Source organism: Simochromis diagramma, unplaced genomic scaffold (genome assembly GCF_900408965.1).
Source record: "Simochromis diagramma unplaced genomic scaffold, fSimDia1.1 OVJJ01000602.1, whole genome shotgun sequence".
Taxonomy (NCBI): Eukaryota; Metazoa; Chordata; class Actinopteri; order Cichliformes; family Cichlidae; genus Simochromis; species Simochromis diagramma.
In genome coordinates, this window is record NW_024387040.1 from 14531357 (window position 1) to 14552445 (window position 21089).

At 39.5% G+C, this 21089-nt stretch overlaps 1 protein-coding gene across 3 annotated transcripts in view; it reads left to right on the plus strand.

Moving 5' to 3' along the window:
- Window positions 1-5160: 5160 nt before the first annotated feature.
- LOC120741260 (cadherin-20-like) overlaps window positions 5161-21089 on the plus strand; it is a 95906-nt gene continuing 79977 nt past the window's right edge. For all 3 annotated transcript variants that reach the window (XM_040044038.1, XM_040044037.1, XM_040044039.1), the window contains exon 1: window positions 5161-5908. The gene's annotated coding sequence lies outside the window, so the exon portion shown is untranslated. The remainder of the gene's footprint in view (window positions 5909-21089) is intronic.

Consider the following 21089-nt stretch of genomic DNA (forward strand, 5'->3'; position numbering starts at 1 on the left):
TCCTCTCTTTGACACGTTCTGTTTCTGAAACTCTTGACAGCTTGCACCAGCATCATCTTCATTTTGCCTTTTTTCTATTGCCTTTATTCTTTATCCATCTATATATCTATTATCTATCTATCTAGGTCTTACTTCTGTTCCATCGCTGTCTCTGTGTCTTCCACGCTGCTCTAATTGTTTTCCCACCTCACTCTCCGGGGATGTGTAGGCATGGCCTTGTTATCCCGGCTGATCGATGTGATTTATAGGTTTAGGGAGCGAGACATGCAAACTTTCTCATCTCCCGGGGATAAACCGGGGAAATCAATCACATGCTTTCACTTTGTGTGGGCCAATTCAGACCTGAAAACGACTTTCTCCAAAAACTATCAGGGAAGCTTTTCAAATCAAGCTCTTTTCTTATCCCAAATACTCAATTTAATAATTGTACTCTGAGCTGTTTTTTTTTTTCCTTTTTTATCCACATCTGCTAAAAATATACCTTTATTCGCTTATGACTGAAGCACATTTCTTTCCAAACGTACCATTTTGTGATTGTCTCTACAGTTCTGCTGATTAATATCCTTATGCAACTGTACTTTGTGCTAATTTGCTATGACGCAGTTGGCCTTCCTAACATTATCGCTCTGGCCCTCATGAGGACAGCAGAATGTAAAATACTGTAGCTGTGGAGAAATAAATCCACCAAGGTTGGACGATAACTGCTGTCATTTTTTTAACAAACATTTTTTTTCTTTAAGGAGCTCGGCTTCATTAGAGGAAAAAAAAAGGAGCATCGCAACGGAGTCAGGCACACATCGACTGTAGATTTGCAGCTTGTTTTTTTTTTTTATCGATCTTACACATGACTCAGGCTGATAAAGGCTTCAGGATACAACAGCACTATCACATACTGTATTGGATTAAAGATGGTGGGATTTTTTTTTCTTAAGTCTCTCTTGTCCTCGATAATGCATCACACTGAGTACCTGTCAGAAAGGTATGTCAGATAAGCCACTGGATCAATACCAAACAGTTAAGCATTCAGAATCAGCCTTTGGGCTCAGAAGAGTTGTAATGTTTGATGCACGTACTAAAAAAAATTAAACATCCCCATCAAACTCAGCAAACACTTTAAAGAATATTAGGAAATAGGAGACAGAAGGATGAATATATGTCAGTCTGATTTCAGTCTGCTGTATATTTTATTTTTGCCAATGCATCTGCAGTAAAACACAGTAAATGTCTCAGTATGGCTTTGCTTAGAAGGAGGAGAGGTGCAGACACCAGCACATAACAGAGCGGGCATCATAGACCAACAGCCATGATTAAGTCGGGCATAGCATAAAATTTGCCTCCAAATTTGCTTGCAGGCTGTGAGTGCTTAAATACTTGACATTTGCCAATTGGAAGTGTAGAATAACTTTGGCTTTGTGGCCTGCTTAAATTTTTTATCCAGGCTGATTATGCCTCAAATGAGGAGAAAATCTATAATATTCTTTTCACATTTTACTTTTGTGACCATTTGTAAATTTGAAAAATACCAACTATTGACATTCAAGCTTGTCAGAACATAGCCTATGGCTCATGTGTCTATATATAAGCCAGGTTTTAATAATAATAATAATAATAATAATAATAATAATAATAATTTTGGGAACTAAGCAGAGCCGAGACTTTAGTCCTTCCATAAGCAACAAGTACTTGTTTCAGTAATGCTGCTTTATTTGAGCTTTTCCAGGTTTAAAAGAGTGAAATCTAACAACCACACAGCATCAAACAGGAGACACAGTTAAGTGGAATTTATGGTCCAGTAAAGCCAGTGGGCTCGCCGTCCACTCCACTCCAGGGCCTGTCCACCTGCCTGGAGTGAGGTCTGTTGTCAGATGGAGCCAGTGTAGAAGTACGACCGGTCTTTGGGTCACTTTGCTCGAGGTGTAGTTGGTCGCGGAGAATATCGAAATTATAACGCACAAAGAGAGCGAAACCGAGAGATAAAAACAATGAAAAGTGTCACTGCAGCTGCTTTCTGTACTCGTCGTGCTTTGCTTTATGATCTTTTAAGATATTCAAAGGTCGTGGAGACCAAAATAGAGCTAAAACTAAAGTTTCTGTGGGTTTCTGTGTGAACAGAAAATTAGATATTATAAGTTTATAAGATTCTGCTGCCCTGAAGTGAACAAAAATAAATTCTTCTTCAATAAATCAAACACTTTTTGTCATGGGGTATATCTGCTTTTTCAAAATGCTTTCACAATTAACTTTGGTTTTCAAGCCGTCTCCAGCTTGTCGTTTCTCTCTTTTGAGGCATCATTGATTCTCCAACATGCACTTTCACTTTGTTTGTTACATCTGCACGTTGGTGGTAATGGCTTGTTATAATAGCTTTTGATGCCATGCAATTGATCAGTCGAACTAGGATTTATGTCCTATTCAGATCAAGTGGGATGGATGGTAGAGACGGAAAGGATTTCCATGTTGTTTGTCTAAACATTATATACTATGTGTTGTGCACAGACAATACATCAGTTTGGATATACCAACAACAACAAATCTGATGTGAGGCACTCGCATTGTTTGGTTTCAGGTATTTGCATTGCATTACATGCCACATTGGACACTTTGAAGGAAAAATTTGCTTTTTAACTTAAGGAAACAACATTTACAAGTCAAAACCTGCTGAAACTACCATGACTTCAATGTGCGGTATAATCTTCAGATAATGGTTCCAGGAAGTTATCCATAAAACGTGGAAAACAATGCATATAACACGTGAGCTGCAGCAGAACCCTGCAGTGTGCATGTAATTCATTTGCTCCTGCTAGAATTATGTGTCAGAACACCAGTAAGCTTAAACATTGTGAAAATTCACAGACAATGTGAGTAATGTTGATTATCTCTAGAGAATACCAAAGTCAACTTCCTTGTATTAATCTTGTTGTGGGAGAAAAAGTCAGGTTTAAAGGCCTGAAAGTGAGATTTTGATGACCAGACTACTGAGGGAAGCATCTGTGAAACAGGCGAGACTCATGGTGACAGTAGCCCAATGAGAGAAAAACTGATGACAGGACCTAGAGGATTTGCTGCTACCATCTGGTTGACCAACATGACATGGAACACTGCAAATGTTTTGTCAGATGGTGCTGACATCTCATAGATACAACTCATAAGGTGTTCTCTGGCATCTGTCCCTCGACACAACAACCAAAGAAATGTCAAGAAACTGGTCCATTTAAAGGCTGGAGGGGTGGCATTGAAGTAATTTGCATGTTTTGGGTTTTACACTTTTCTTGCTGTTTTCACTTCCCTTTTACTGTCACAGTAAGGGGCATTAGGCACCAAAAAATTGCTGTAAGTTTTGAAAAGCATTTTGTTTTGTTTTGTTTTGTCTTTTTGTTCTCAAACATCCACCCATAGTGATTAAATGTGATGCTAAGAGCTCTTTTTTTGTAAACATTGATTTGTGATGAGTTGGGCGTGAGAAATCTATCCCGGTATTACCAAAAACAACATTTAACACTTTAGGGAGGAGGGTGGGCTGGACTGCCAGTTACCACAGGCAATCAATAGGTATTGTTCATTGTCATGTTGGATACTCGTACTACAAGTTTCAAAGAATAAGGTCTCAGATGTATTTTGCCAATACATCTGCAGGAATATATAGTAGATTTGGCAGTGTGGTTCTATTCTGCGGTCTAGCATGGAGCACATGATGCAGGGAGTATGTTGACACCAATAATCCAATTAAACAATGTTAATTCTATTAATCTGGATGCAATGGTTTCAGTAGGAGAAACATTTTATCACTTGTCCAAGTGACCTCTTTAGTCATCTAGCTTATGGTTACAATCAAAACCAGCACCATTGCATCACCTGTGCTTCTTAAATTGCAACCCATTGCAATACAACCAGCATTACATTGCATGAGGCAGGAAGAGTATCAAAGACCAGATGATGTATCAGAAACCAACAACAGTGATGCTGATTAAGTCAGGTGGAGTATGAAAAGAAGAAGGTGAAGCTCAGGTGGGTTGCAAAGTGGCTTGTAGGCTAAGGAAGCTTAACTTTTGCCAACCTTCTACATATACGAGCTGAATAAATTTCTTAGACTAGTTTTAGAGTTTGTTTTTTTACACTTGTGTCTATATAATCTCAAAGAGAAAATCCTTAATATGGTCATTCCCAAGCTCCCAAGGAGAAGTGGAGAGGAAGGTCAGCTTAAATAGAAAGGAGCTAAAAGGTCTGGCTTCAGGCAGTTAATCAGCCGATGAACTTCACCAAGGCTTAGTAGACAATAAATATGATAATAAATTATTGTTTTAAGATGGGACTCATGCAAAGCCACCCTAGTAGAGACAAAAATATAGACCTAAAAATAAGCAGGTCTCCTTTTTTGTTATACGTAGCTAGTATGGTAATACTGTTTTTGCTGTTGCAGAGAGAAAGAATAATCAAACAGCAAAAATCTAAAGTATAGGATCACGTGTACACATGATGCGTAAGAACACCTTTAACAATACCTTCGTTTGTTAGTGGGAATGAAAGCTAGGAAGTGTATTTGCTGGAAAGCTAAGTGCAACACAAAGATTTAAAGAGTCCCCATAGATGACAAAAAGGGCAACAATTGCTGCAGCTGCTGCTGTTATTGCTGTGGCATTGGTGTCTGAATCTAAAAGGAGGTGTGTTTTCAAGCGATGTATAATATGATGCAGAACGGGCCAATGCCATTCAAAGTACAGCAGCAGAATTGTCAGCGGGGTTAAGGAATTGAAGCTGCACTTATCTCCGGTGACTTGACATAAATTGATGTAAGACTTTAAATCCGGGACTTCTTCAGACTTTGATTCGGAGGCATATGACGAGCTCGGCTTTCATTTGACTCATCGGAAACGCTTCTGAGCCCGCGGGGACATGAGCGGTTTGATTTTTATCTGTTTTCCAATGACTCAATACCTTCAATTAAGCCCAATTAGACTTGTTTAAGGACAGTTAATTATTAATCAGCCAAGGGAGAAGCAAATATTTACTTATTCATCATACATATTTCTTGTTTTGTTCATGATTATTTAATGAACCAATTTTCTTATAATGTGGAGTCATGTGTGCTGCATTCTAATGTAACAGGCTGAAGTCTGCTGGGGATGTTCGAGCCGCAATCCTTTAACCAAGCTTCAGACGGTCTGTTGATAAAACCCAGTAAAGAGAAAAGACCACAAAGTTAATAGACTATCACTCCCCCTAAAAAGAACTGATTGTGCTGCTCAGGGGGGTCACATACACAGTGAGAGGGGTTGCAGCCAATGCGAGAACAAAAGAATAAAGTGGGGAAAAGTGAGTGGAGCGAAAGAGTGTATTTTGAGTCCTGCGGGTTAATTCAGTGCCTTTCAGCTACAATTGCCGTGTCTAAACATTCATGAGCCGTACAGGGATGGATGAAGGGAGAGAGGGAGGGAGAAATGAGGGGAATAGATGGAGCAACAGCACAGCGCTCAGACACAAGAGGGAGAGCTGTGTGTGAGCTCATCCACAGCGCTCTGAGCAGGTAGAGCGAGCACAGGACACAGAGAGAGAGAGCGTGCAGGAGGAGGAAAGTGAAAGAAGGAGAGCGAAAGGGAGTCTGTCTCCTCACCTGAAGATTACTTTGTCTCACACTTCATTCACCCCGAGTGCTGGAAGGAGCAGCGAGGTAGAAGCTGAGTTCATCAGGAGTTGCCAGCGCTTGCTCTCTGGTCTTTTTCTTTTCTTTTTTTTAAATCCCCTCTTGCCTGGTTTTCCCTGCGCAGGGGGTCAGCTGGACTTTTCTCTGCAAGAAAAAACCCACAGTGGAAAGACTGAGATAGAGAAACCAACACGTCGGGAGGGAAAGTGAGAAAATTGCAGTAAATCCCAGTGTCTGCGAAGGAAAAGAAGTTCAGAGAAGCTCCAAAAGGTAAGGATTTTAATTTATTCCTCTCTTTTCCAAATCGTCTAATAAAAACATAATTATCAGAACAACCTGTAACAAGGTAAGTCAAATCCTTGCATTTTAAGAGCTTGTGCAGAGTGTGTCTTTGTGCAGTGGGTGTGTATTACAGCCATCATTTACAGACTTCGAGGAGAAGCAGCAATGTGCACTTGCGGCGGCAGGAAGTTGACTCAGGAGGATGGGTTAATAATCCAAGAAAAAGCAGAGGGACAGCTCGAGGTACAGTGACAGAAACAGGGGAAAAATACATGAGTGTGAAGGAGAGTTGAACTGAACGACTGAGAAAGAGAGAGGGGAATAGGAGGAGGAGAGACAGAGTGGAGTGGCGGGGGCTCGCTGGCAGCCAATTCAGTAACCAAGGCAGCTGACATGAGGGAGAGCCAACAGGGGGACAGTGGGATTTCTATTTTTCACCCTTGCTGAGATACGCCGGGGCTCTGCCAAGTCCCCTGCCTCATCCCCCATGGATAAAGATTTCATTGTGTGCTGCTGTGACTGAATTCATTAAGCATCTACATGTACTCTCCTCTGGCCGCACTACTCTCGTACGCTCCTTCCTCTCTCCAGCTTATACTCACTCTACGCGACCGCTCCTCCTCTCTCGCTTTCATTGTAGTCTCAATTGGCCCAGCTCAACTTGTGTTGCATCAACAGTTGTATTTTTTCCCCCAAAGCTCTGCAGTGGATGATACTGTGAACACAATTTTGCCAAGAATGACCCCAAAGTTTATTAAGCCTGGCTTCAGGATGCCACATGGGTTCACTCAATGTAGGGGGGGGGCTGGCTGGCATTAATAACAAGAAGGGCTGTGGAATCCTGCTAAAACATGAAAGAATGCAACATTACAGTGGCTACCAATTATATCAGTAACACTTTTATACTACAGTGGATCACATAAGTGTGTTTTTGTGTTCCTTCGTCTTATTTAGCTCATGTCCACAAAACTGCTTTTGTTTGCTGTCATCAGTTTTTAGCTTATGTCTCAGGGCAAAAGCACCAAAACGCCACATGATGAAAATAGCAGATTTACAAGAGCTTATAAATAGATGTAAATGAAAGCTAATGCTGTTCTGTTTTTTTCTGGATGTTTGCATTTGCTAACAAACAAATCAGTGTGTTGCTTGCAGCTCGTTTGTGCTGCCCCCAAGTGGACAAAAAGCTTGTTGCCGTAGGTTTCGGTTGGTGTTTTACGTTTTTTGTTTCGTTTTGCTCATTTGTGTGGTCAACTCACACGCAGAAAAAAACAAAAACATTATTTGATAACTGACCTAAAGATTGTTATTGGTTGTCAAGTAATTGGTCCGAAAGAAAAAGATGAGTTTGCCTGCCAGCAAGCTCACGCTAAGGCTAACAAGAAGAAATTCATTAAATTTAGAGAAAAGGCAAAACAATGCACTGAATTAAAATTTATCTAATAAAAAATAGTCAATAACTGAGCTCAGAGCTGTTTTATCATCCCAGAATTGTTTATGGCAGCACATACATTGTGGGCTCTTTTTCTGCCAAGCATGCCATTTATTTTCTTCTACGCACTTAGGCTAGTCCCCCGGAGTTTATGTTAATTTCTCAAACTTTTATTCGACCCCATCTCTGACTTTAGGGAATCTTTAATTAGTTTCTAGAAGCAGTGACACTAGTGATTCTTGACAACATTAATTAAAAATTGTTTTTCTTAAAAAAAAGTCACAATTTATTCAAAAGGTCACGCTGAAAATGAAGGTACTGCTTCATTAAAAAGGAGAACGATTGAAGTAAGAGTAAACGCGATTCAGATGTTGTTCACTTTTTGTGCATTAGCCTTTCCCTGCCTTTCTCTCCACACTGAAGACCATGTCATCACCCTTTAGGTAAAAGGCTAGTATAGCCTTTATGGGCTCCTTATTGTTTCCAAGATGTGAGGCGCTTCGCTTGTGGTGAAATCAATAGCCCAGTAAATTCTTAATTGAATGACTGCAGGGCTTGGAGCCTGATGGTGCTTTATGGGCTACCAGAAGGCGCCTTTGAGAACAGACAAAATAACAAGGACCCTGCTGGCATTGTTGTGGTCTGGGAAGCAACGTCATGTCAGTCAGCCAGGCCTGGCAGGCAACAGCGGCTGTGGGACGGCGTTAGTGCTTGTACACCTGCCATGTTATGCTTGAGTTGAAGCGGGTGTCACTTTACCTCTAATTAGCTTTTCTTCCTTTGAAATACTTTTTATGGCTCATTTGATCATCACGCAGTACATTTTCTCAGTGCTATTTGACACCGGGGAGCCCTGTCACAGGTACCGCTGCTGTGATCGAAGACAGAAAACCGCCTTTGGGTTTAAAATTTGGAACACGACCAGATATGTTTCGTGCACAGGAAACACCCGTGTGGTATTGTGTGGTGGTGCGGATCCTTTTGTCATCTGTCTGAGCTACGGATGGATTGTCTTGACCTCGGGGCGCTCGCTGCCACTTCAGCAGAAACAAAAGACTACGATGCACACTTTTGGCCAATTTGTTAAATGTCACACTCTTTTAACACTGCAGTTTTTCACCCATCAGTTTGTTAACTAGTTGGGATGAGACAGTTATATGCAATTTTTAATCAAGTCCAAATCTTCAAATATTTTCTTTATTCGGAATAAAAAAGCTGTTTGCTAATTGTTTTTTTTATTATCCTCAACAACATCATCATCATCATCATATTGTAACAAAATAATTCCTCAAATCTGGGATAAATATAGTATTGTATAGTTGATGCATTAAGTAATAGCATGAAAACTGGTATTCTCTAAGCCATTCTTGCTCAATGGCGAAGAGCTCTTTTGGCAGAAGAGCTGCTCTGGTAGTCATAGAGTGCTGAAAAGCTTATTTCATGCGGGTCCTGCGTGAGCCAGTTTCTGCAGCTAGTATCCAGCATTAGTTCTCAGCTCTCTCACTCTCAGCTGCAATCGGCCAGCTAGAACAGGTATGAAAACGGGCAGAGCTCCATTTGCTTCTGGTGTTTATTGCTCATTGTTAGTCGTGCTGAATATCAGGTCATGAACAACAGCTGCAAACTTCAGAGAAACTCTAGGCAGCAGAGTCTGTCACGACACCTCTCCTTCACATATTTAACACACTCCAGCGATGTGCACTAAGTTGCTGGGTGTTATCTTTGAAAGTGAATATTGCCCGTTTTTGTGGGCTGTTTACTGATCTGAACCTAAAAAAGGGAAAAGTATTCATTTAAATGTGTTTTATGTTTTGAACTAAATATCCAGAAACCATAAAATGATGAAAACCGATTTGGTAAATGGTGTTAAAACAAGGCTCTTTACTTCATTCTTTAACGGTAGAAACAATAGAGCTCACACCGGTACATTCAGATTTGATGCTTTATATTTGCTAACTTTGTGTTCATTGCACTTACCAGTACATAGCCTTATCCATACCAGCCAAGTGCAATAATATGCAAAAACTGGAAATATCCATAGAAAATAGGCTGATGAAAACCAGTTTCATTCAACAACCTCACACTGGCTGCGATTAAAAGAGAACATTTTATAACAAACTTTAGCAAAGAGCAGGACTACTTATGCTTTGGAATTTGCATTTTCTTTACAAAAACAGTCCCAATTTACAGTTTAGACCCTGAACTCTAAAGTAGGCAAAGTTTCTCGATATTTTGTGTCCTCATTAGCTCGATTGGCACCATGTAAGCAAAGAAATTATGTATCTCTTAAGCCACACTGGTGTGCCTTGACGCACCATTGGGAAACCACTGCATGAGGGGGCACAGCTCAATTGGAGGTCAATCCATAGCAGGTGTAGCATCTTTTATGTAAGGGATATCATGACAGGAATGCAATAGGAGCTTGGTAGCACCCGCAGCATCCATACGACAAACAGCTACATGAATATATGTGTAAAATGTTAATGCTGTATATATAAAGTATACACACATAGCGTGACTACTCAATGGCACACAGGAAAGCCTGACTTATGTGGCAAACATTTATAATAAAACAACCACTATCAATACTGTAATTTACACCACACATACTCTTTTTTTAAAGCATACCACTCAACAGCACAGTTATCTGGAAAATCAACAATGATCCAATAACAAGCATACCACAAAGTAAACAAACACGAGACAACAGCAGCTATGCACTGGCTGTTATGAAAGCCCGATTTAATAAATAGCCATCCATGAAATAGTCTCGAGCTCTACTGATTTGTCTCCCGAATATGATGTCTCATATGTGCTCATTATCCTTTTCCCCTTATTTATAGGGTGAAAATGGCCACCTTCAAAGGTTGAGGCCTTGGTGGTGGATCTATTTACACCAGAGACTCAAGTTTAAGTCTTCAGATTTCACGGACGTTCACACTCCATTCGTATTGTTTTTTTTTTTGTTTGTTTGTTTTTTAAAATATATTACAAAATAAAAATATGTCACTTGGTTAACTTTAGGCATTAAAACCTACAGAGTTAGGTTTAATATAGAAAAACTACCGTATTTTCCGCACTATAAGGAGCACTTAAAAGCCTTTAATTTTCACAAAAATCGACAGTGCACCTTATGAATGAATTCTGGTTGTGCTTATTGACCTCGAACCAATTTCAGGTGGTACACGGCTCTCAAAAATCTGTCAAAAATGTTTTAGTACGACTTTGGTAAGCTACGAAGCCGCACTGCTTGATGGATTGTCGGAACATTACGCCTACCGTAGTCAGGAGCCTCGCGGAGTAATCTGGGTCCAAAACTCCGTCTGCTTCAGGTCCCAAAGTCAAACAAACACTGCAGGATCACTGAGAGGTAAAAACTGTCTAAATTCTTTCATCTTTAACAAAATAATTAGTGTTGCTGCTTTACCAGTTGTAACAATTAAGTTTAACATTCAGCCATCCATGAAAACAGGATTTAATAAATTTGACGGAGTTAGAAGTTAGCAGGAAGTTAGCTCGCTAGTTTCCACCCAAACATGATATAGCATGTTCTGACTGAGAGATTTCTGAAATAATTAAAACGTACAGCTCTGCTATCACTTCCAACATAAATGAAGACAGAAAACTAAACAGCAGTGACGTTTGTAGGGTTACGGAAGTTGGGCTAGCTGGTATATAATGATGTGCTACCTGATCGCTAGCTAACACAGCTTTGTTAGCATAATATAACCAGTGAAGCTGGAGGATGAATGCTAATGCTTGTTTCGCTTAATGCGCCTTATTGTCTGAACAATACAGTAGTTGGTTAGGTTTAGGCAGCGGCCTCCAACTCCAGGCCTGGAGGGCTCACACCTGAGTCACATGATTAGTTCGTTACCAGGCCTCTGGAGAACTTAAGGAGGTCATTTAGCCGTTTGAATCAGCTGTGTTGGACCAAGGACACATCTAAAACCTGCAGGACACTGGCCCTCGAGGCCTGGAATTGGAGACACCTGGGTTTTGGCATTAAAAACATCTTGATATTATTTTGAGTTTAGGCATTACAAGAACATTGTTTGGTTTACGCATTGAAAGTCACTAGGGTTGGTTTTGGCACAAAAAATTAATTGCTTTGGCAATAAAAATGACATGGTTATGTTTAGGCACTGAAACTACTTGGTCAGATTTTGCAATGAAAACTACTTTTGTACAAGAAATTCCTCTGTTTATGCATTACAAGGACGTAGTAGATTTTGCAATTGGAAAAACTTTGCTATTTCTTTACGAAGGTCTTCTTTAAAACCTAACAAAGGTACTTTGGCTGTAATAATGTGGACTAAAAATGGCCCTTTTTTCACTTCATTGAGAAATCCCAAATTGGCGTTCGGATAGATATTTACAGTTGCACCTAACTAAACCCAAAATACAATTTGCACTGTTAAACATCCATCTATCCATCCATTCTTTTCCACTTATCTTTATCAGGGTTGAACCCAGGCTGGAGCCTATCCCAGCGATCACAGGGTGAGAGGCGGGGGTACACCTGGTCTGTCGCAAGGCTAACACAGAGAGAGAAACAACTATTTACACTCACATTCACACCATTGGCAATCTAGAATTACCAATATCACTTGACAAACTACATGAAAGTGGTTTTATTCATTGGTTTCTCTGAAATAAGATGTGGATATGTGGTTCTCTTTGATCACTCCACACTCTATGATCACTTCACATCCCCAGAGACTTTGGACAAGTTAAACTTGGTGCTCTTATTCAAGTTAACATTTCCAAGTTCAGTAACTGTCAGCTGACAGGTTGACAGTTGACAAGGTTGTGCTGACGTTGGAAATGTAACTTTGTTGTTGGCTACATGTACTGCTACAGTTTCACAAAGACGTTTTTGTTAGAGTTTCTGCTACAACCAGTTCTGCCCGGGGAGATGCTGTTACTGTTTTAGCCATGATTGCTGGAAGCAGTTGTGCATCTACACCTGCTTATGATTTCAAACAAATAGGCAAAAAAACTTTAGGACCTCTGTTCCTGCACCACATTAGCAGTCAGAACCTGCACATTGCCAGAAGCATCTGTTTAGCGGTTAAAGAAGAGGCACATAGTGAACAAATGGACTCAGGCAGCTAGAAAGTACAACTACAATTTAAACTGTCAGTGCCAACACAGCTAATATAGCTCTGCATCCTTAAAGAACACCTACAGCAAGTAATAAGTCCATTCCCATGGTATTCACAGTTTTTAAATACAGAAAATATTCTCACTTTCCACCTCAGTGTATATACACTGCTATATTATCCATCGCTTTGTGCCACATGTGTGCACACAGCTGATAGTTTGGTTGTTCATTGGAACAAATTCTTCAATACCTGATCATGCACCAAAAGATGCAGGTTTTCATTTCACTGAGCTGGTCCTGCAGCTCCCTCCAAACTCAGATGGTGAATTATTCCATGCCCTCCTGAGTTAAAGAAAGCAATCATGTTTTGTTTTTTTTTCTTTCTTTTTTTTCTGGGACTGACTCTCAGGCAGTGGATCTATTTAAAATGAGAGTTGCTTATAGTAATAGACAGAAACACCTCATCTTGAAAAATTAATTTGAATTGATTCCCCGTAGTCTTTCCCCCCACTGGTCTGACAGGGTTTTGAGAAGGAAATTTTCAATATTCAAGGCCACATGTAAAAATCAATGTCTAAATGAAACTGATCGGAGATATGAGCTTTCTCTCTCAGTGGTCCTCACTGGAGCCAGGAGGGAAAACTGAGCACATAAACTTTCCTTAACTGTTACATTGTAGAGCCTGTAGAGCTGTTTTCACAGAGTGCTTGATAGATATTAATCAAACATTTGAGCATTTGTGAACCACATCCAAAGCCCACATATTTAATTCAATTCAATTCAGTTTTAATTATATAGCACCAAATCATAACAGCAGTGCCTCAAGGTGCTTTATATTAAGTTAGAGACCCTACAGTAATATGTGATGTTCAGTATGTGTTTCTGGCTTTAGCTAATATTAGTTGATATTAGTTAACAGTGTTGGTCAAGTTACTTGAAAAAGGTAATCAGTAACTAATTACTGATTACTTGCCCCAAAAAGTAATCCCGTTACTTTACTGGTTACTTATTTTCAAAAGTAATTAATTACTTAGTTACTTAGTTACTTTTTTAAAACATGATTTACAACCTGAATAGGTAATAAAGCGATAGATCTTTCAGCCCAGTTCTACTTTTTCTGCCTAATCCATCATATAAAATGTAATCAAATGGAAAAGTGTCATTTTAAAACTTGTTTTATTAGTTTTAATCGTTTAACTTTATGCATCAAGCAAAAATTAAATTGGATTACTGCCCATCTCTGTTAATATTAAATATGCATGTTTCTAACATTAGCTAAGTTTTGCTAATGATAGTTAAAATGTTTCTGGCAAAATTAACATAACGAAGAAATGCAATCACTCAAAGTACACCTGACAGAATTGTAATTTAAATGGTGATTTTCGAAATAAAACAAAATGTGAGTAAAAAGAATCTCAACTTCTCAGCTTCTATGTCTATATTTTTATCAGTTCATTCTAATGATGTCTTCTGGAAAACAACATTTTGAGTGGTATTCAGGGTACTACAAATCCCTATGAAAATCCCTATGCAGCTTCCTTTTACCTTTAATTTCAAGGTGAGTGGCAGAATTGGGAAGATAATCATAATATTTCTAAGTCTAGTTAGAAAAACACTAGTGGGGGTTTCAGGCTTAGATCATGGAGTTTACAACACAGGCTGGTTTATGAAGAGCTCTCACAAGGGATGAGAGTCAACAGGATGATGTCAGACTGGCTTACTAATGCCAATAGAGGATTTGAGGAGACCATCACCACAATGAAATTTCACAAGTGTAATTCATGCAACAGGAAATGTGTTCACTGTAAACCTGTTCAAACATCCTATCTGCTCAGTTATCACACTCTGGATTAGATCATCAGGAAACAAATAAAACACCTAAACTATAATCTACAATTTCATCAAAAGCAAACATCCCCTATTTAATTTTTTAACAATCCATCTTACAGGCATAGGGAAAAAATAAACAGCCAGTCGACCTTCAGAGAGGGCCAGAATGATCATCGCATTGCTTTAGGAATATAGTTCGACCTTGGTCCTGGCAGACAGTGATTACATTTTATTGGCCCCGAAAAAAGGAGCCCAATACTCACCAATGTACTCTGGCTGAATAAAATGGAGTGAGATGGCGAATGAATTATAGTCTCTGGAGTTGGTGTGCTCCAGTCAAATTTTTCTCATAGCAGTGGAGGGGATGAGCTACCATAAATCTGACCCAGACATCCATTAGGTTTCTGTACTCTGCAGTTCTCAGCATGGTGCTACTCTCTGTGAATTTCTGGTGCATTTTTCCCATACATGCAGTACGTAGTGTGCTCATATGGCTGTGCTCATTTTGCTAATGAATTACTTGAATTGTTCGTTGACCACTTTTTGGATTCAATCCATAGACTCGTTTTTACAGAGAGAGAGAGACTAAAGTAAAAGGAATCCAAGGACACTTGGATAATTTTCAAACACAGACCCGTAGAAGACTAAATGCTAACCAGAGTTAGAGCGAGATCTCTAACACTACAAACAGCACGATGCACCACCAATTAGCCAGCATTTGAAAATAGTAATTATTTACTGTGATTTGACACACAGCATGATCAAAACTGATCTAGTCTATTAAAAAAAAAAAAAAAAAAAGCAGAGGCATGTTTCACCAAAAAGCAGCAAGAGCAAATTCCTGCTCCTGTCATAATGCTTCATTTCTCCAAAATAATTTAAAATGTACTAAAATGTACTGCAATACATGCAATACATTCTAACTTTCAAACCTTCACTCAATATGATTTGGATTTTATCAAAAATACATTTAGATGCCGTGTGTATAATTTCCAATGGACTTTTAAAAACAGGAGCTAAAAATTTCTAGATGACTTGGAGTAATAACCATAAAATAATGGCTTGGGTTTACCAACTACTGAATGCTGGGCAACCTTGGGGTTAAACTGATCACCCACAAGATATATTATTTATTTAAAAGTTATTTTTCTATATAGAGAACAAAACACAATAAAGATTTCAACCACAAACATAAAAAATTATGTAGCTTCCAGAGTGAATTCCTTAACCTAAAGGGTTAGAGAGCTGTGATTCTACAGAAACGTGATATTAAATGACATATCTAATTTAGTGAATACATAAATGTTTGTTGTATAACTGGAGATACCAAATTGCATTCACATTGTATTTTTAGCAAAAATTCTGTAAAAGTTCACAAGTTATTAGTGTGCTTTGAGTTGATATAGACGCCCAAAACTACTGAAGTCTTTTTTGGCTCATGGGTGAACTTTTCATTAAACACGAGAGGCAATAAAAAGAAGATTTATTTTCTGAGATACATTGTGCTGCAACTGAAGCTGTTTTCACCTTCTTTTCATGTCCAAGCTTGATGTGAAACTTGTTACTACAGTCCTAAGCATGAGAACATTTCTTTTTGCCCGTCATCTGTTCTCAACTTCACACGTGTGTGTGTGTGTGTGTGTGTGTGTGTGTGTGTGTGTGTGTGTGTGTGTGTGTGTGTGTATTTGAATCAGCGCCGATTGCTCATGAAATACGACCTCTGGAAAAGTTTCCTGTCCGCATTCTCCTCTTTGAACTCCAATCCATTATCTCCAGGTATCAAATTCATCCCAACAGGTGTAGTGTGGTAAATGATACGGGCTTGTGGCAGCTTGCCACAGATGCAAGGATGAAAGAGAGGATCGGGTGTCCGGTGTTGGATGCTCACAAACACACATATACACAAGCATACCGTACACATTTCACAGGGCCCCTATATTGCATTTATCACCCGCATCATCTGTAGTTGTGAGACAAGCGTGTTTTCTTTTTTCTGCAGAATATGTACTCAAGGCTTAAAGATATATATTGTGTTGTATGATAGTTTGCTCTCTGATTGGCTGGAAAGCTTTTATCTGAACTTTCCTCGAACATTGTTTTTCCTTCATATCCCGAAGCTTCCGATCGATACAGCAAGGACCATGCAGACAAAGTCAGAAAACTAGACGCTCACATGTGTTTCTTTCCTGCTGTTTGCAAAGACGAGCTACTTGTTTGAGGTAGAACAATAAATCACTGGAAGTGAAATAGTTGTAGTTCATGCACTCTTCCCAAACTCTGCTATAGCAAATAATATCTGATCACAGTGTTGATCTGTAAGCAGCCCTCAGATATGTAATCTGAAATTCTCCTGGCTGTGTCTCGTTAAAGCAATAGCTTTTGGGCTTTGAAGCTTTAATACATTTTTTAAAACACAGTGTATTAAATGCAGGCATCTAGCTGGTGAATGTAGTCAAGCATTTAGCAGACAAAGAGACAGATTATTTTTTTATTTTAAGCCTCTAAATGCACAGCAGAAGACTTCTTTACATCCAGGTCCAGCTAAAATGGTAAGAAAAGATTTAAAGAACAGTCCGTAAGAGGTCTGGGAGTCACTGTTAGGCATCATTTGAAGGTGAGACCTCCAACCTTCAATGTTTGTTGGAGGTCTTATTTAAAAAAGCCATGAATCTGAGGAAAAAGTTCCAACTAGAAGTAATAAAATAGTATTTTAACCCTTTCCTTGTAATTTAAGAGAAACAATTTCTCTTGTCTTCTAATCTCTGCCTCACTAGAGCTGCCTTTAAAAAACCTGGAACCTGTTCTTATGGTTGTCAGACAATTATTGATCATCGTTAAGGATATAGGGGAGGTTGTCTAGTCTTTTTGAAAGAAAGAGTCAAATATTGCTGAACTCATTTGCACACGGCTAAATAAATGTTGATTCATTTTATGTAACAGGTGTTCTGACTGTACATCAAGGGTCATTCTAATAATGATTTATAGCGTAGACAAAACAGGGGTCAGTTACATCTTCATGTGTTTTTGCTGGCATTGAAAAATTACATTAGATTTTATTTTACAGAGTGTATAGGTTGCAGTCTCTTTCATCTATAAAAGGTTGCTTCAGCTCATCGAGGTTTTTCGGTATTAATTTATGCACAGCTCCTTTAGGTCCCACCACAGTATTTCAGTTAAGTTTTCAGTTTATTAAGAACCTTGACTGAACCACTGCGCCACCCTTATTCTTTACTATTTCTGCCATTATGTTGAAGCTTTCCAATGGGCTTGGGATCACTGTCTGGTTGCATGGCAAAGTTTAAACTGTTAGCCAGATGTCCTTACATTTGATCCTGTATGACTTCATGGTCAACTTAGTGAGTGCAATGTCCTATGGCTGCAAAACAAGCCCAAGAAATCACCCATCCACCAATTTACCCAACAGTTCGTATGTGGTGTTTGTGCTGATTTACTCTGTTTGGTTTTCTCCAACCATGTTGCTGTGCACTATAGCCAAACATCTCCACTCTGGTCTTGTCTGTCCAAAGCGCATTGCTAGATAAGTCTTGTGGTTTGTTCAGAATCAACTTTGCAAACCTAAGATGTGCTGCCATGTTCGTTCTCCCAGAAAGAATATGGCAGAGAGGACGCGTTCTCCTGGCAACCCAAACAACTTCTAATTGTGCTGTCATGAACTTTAGCTTTTCACAAGCTAACTGAGGCCTGTAAAATCTGAGATGTTGCTTTTGGTTTTTTACAGTTTCTCAGTGCATTGCAACCTCTGACCTTGGGTTGAATTTGCTGGAACATCCACTGCTAGTAACCCTGTGGTGTTAGCACACACCTGAATGCTTCAGACCTGTAAACTGTGAAAGCTTCTGATCTCACATAGGCCTTCACGTTTGTTGATGATCAGTTAATCGGGTATATTTGATTAGCAGCACCTGGCTGCTACTTACCGTCTTAAATCCTGTGTAAGCATTAAGTGTGTACTTTACAGGTTTTTCACACTGCATCCACATTTTGCCTTAGTTTATGTTAAACAAACAGTGACATGGTGTAATATGTCAAGTTGTTGCTCATCTCATTTTAAGATCTGCTGTGGAGATTATTTTTTTTATTATATTCTGATACGTAAAACCTTAGAACCAAAAGAGAGTGTACTTTCTTTTTCAAATGTACTTTATAAGCTGGTGCAATGTAAATGTTATGTTTGAGGCTGGCTGCCGAGCTTCAAATGAATTAGTTATAGCTCATTTATGCACCTCAGTTCGGCAGCTACATGGAGATTTTTTGGCATCAATAGGTCCCACCAGGTTCAAGAGGTGATTGTCGTTCTGCCTCTGTCCTGTCCTCCATATCCCATCTTCCATTTAATTTAGCTCCTCATCTTTTTAATGCAGCCTGGGGAACATGCCAGAATGATCTATGGGATAATCTGCCATTGCATTTAGCTGTCGAGTTTCCAGAAACTGTGCTTCACATATGTAAACAAACCAGGGTGATTAGGTCCGCTGGCAAGTTGTCCCTTATGGACATCCCTAATTCAGCCAGCAAAATGGCTGTTCCAGGCTGTTAATTTCTTTATTTACTTTCAGTCTCAGTCTACGCACCAACACGGATGAGCCGTTTGATCTCACTCCACTCAAGTTAAAAAAAAAAAATCCCTACCCCTGAACCGCAGGCACACCGCTCCCCTGAAATCACTTCAACACCCATCCCCTCCCCCTCCCTCCTTCCCTCCTCCTGGTATCATTATTCTTCCCTTTGAAATCACATTACCTGTGTTCTCTTTGTGAGCTGAGGAGTGTATGCTAGTAGATGAGACAGAATGGAAAATGTAGAGGAGGAGTGAAGTGAGGAAATAACCACAGCTTGAGTTTTATATCACCCGTCTACAGGAATTCCCAGTCAAGTGGGTGGATCAGTTTCTCGTCTTCTTTTATTCAGGGTCTCATATGTCTCCTGAGGAGACTTATGTCTCGTGTGGTTGCCATGAAATCAAAAGTAAAGGAGAACTCTTTAACATTTCCCAGGAAGCATGGTTTTGATGTCTCACGGGTCAAAAATGTCTAGACATCTAGATTACATCTGGCCCGAATTCAGTTCAAAAGTGGATGTTTGGGGGTTGTTTTTAATACAGTATATATTGAATATATCAATATTTAAGGGAAACATCACTTTGTTTTCATTACATGAAATCACCTTATGTAGTCGACATTGCTATCATGCCAGTGAACAGCTGCCTATTCAATCAGACACAACATTAGCAACATTATCATTAAGCTCACTGATTTTCTGCCATTTTAGTGGTAATTTTGGACATTTACTGGTTTAATTTTTAGTCAGTGAAAAAGCTGGTATACACAACACTGTACACCTGACATAGAAGATTAAGAAACTTTTATGCCAGATACAAACCTTACAACATACCTGGGCTTTGTTACATACACCTATCTAACCAGCCAATCACATGGCAGGAATTTAGTACATTAAGGCATGTACACATGGTCGAGATCACCTCCTGAATTCCCACCTGAACACTGAAATGGAGATGAATGGCGATTTAGGTGAGTTTAATGTGGCATGGTCATTGGTGCCATGGCTGGTCTGTTTCATAAACTGCTGATCTACTGGGTTTTACCCAAAGAACCATCTCCAGGGTTTATGAGAAAACATGCACTGAGCAACAGTTCTGCAGGTGAAAATGCCCTGTTGATGCAAGCAGTCGTGACAGAGCACCCAGATTGCATTAAGCTGATAGGAAGCAAACTCAAATAACGCTCGTTACAACCAACGTATGCAGAAGAGCATATCTGAATGCAAAATACATCGAACTTTGAAGCAGATGGACCAAAGCAACAGAAGACGACAATAAGTGCGACTGCTGTCTGCTAAGAACAGGACACAGAGGCTACAATTCACACGAAAATTAGACAACAGAAGATTGTAAAACTGTTGCCTAGTCGGATGAGTCTTGATTCCTGCTGCAACATTTACATGGAAGGGTCAGAATTTGGTGTAAACAACATAAAAAGCATGGATCCCTCCTGCCTGATATCAGTCAGTGTTTCAAACTAGTGGTGGTGATGTGCTGATGCAGTCGTGTGGGAGATATTTTTTTGGCATCACTTTGGGCCCCTTAGTACCAACTGAGCCAATGCTGATTTTTATAATAATATTAATAAAAAATAATAATAATATTGGATGTAATTACTTTGTACACTTTCAAGGACAGAAGCACAGTGGTTTGGCATCCATTGTTCAGTGAAAAACTCTCATGGCCGTATGTTTGAGTAAGCGTCTGTCTTGTACAACAACCTACAACCGCTTCATCAAGTGGAACCAGGATCCATGTTTGCAGTCTCTTCAGTTCTTAAGTCCTACCTTTAAATATTTGAAGAGCCAGACGCAAATTAAGAACAAGGAGATGAGAGGCTTTGCGGTGCACATGCAAGAATAGGACAGCATTCATAATGAATGTGCTTCGGCTCCCGCTCTTGATTTATTTCAAGGCGAACGAGCACGGCAAGTGAATAAACTTGTTTCACACGTTTAACATGCAATGTGAATAGCAATTATTTTTCCTGATCTGGAAATGCAAGGAGTGATGGTTATTTAAAAAAGAAGAATTAAACATTTCATTTGTCAGTGAAGAGTTCAGTAGATTCCAGGTGTGCAGTCTACTATAGTATTTTTGAACTCTTAGCCACTTTCCCCCTCTTCCTGCAGAGTATGTCAACTTGAGTTTGTCATTTCTGACATTTCCCAGAATATGTTTTTGAAAAGTGCCAGACAGCATGCTGCATGCAGTCGGGGGTTAC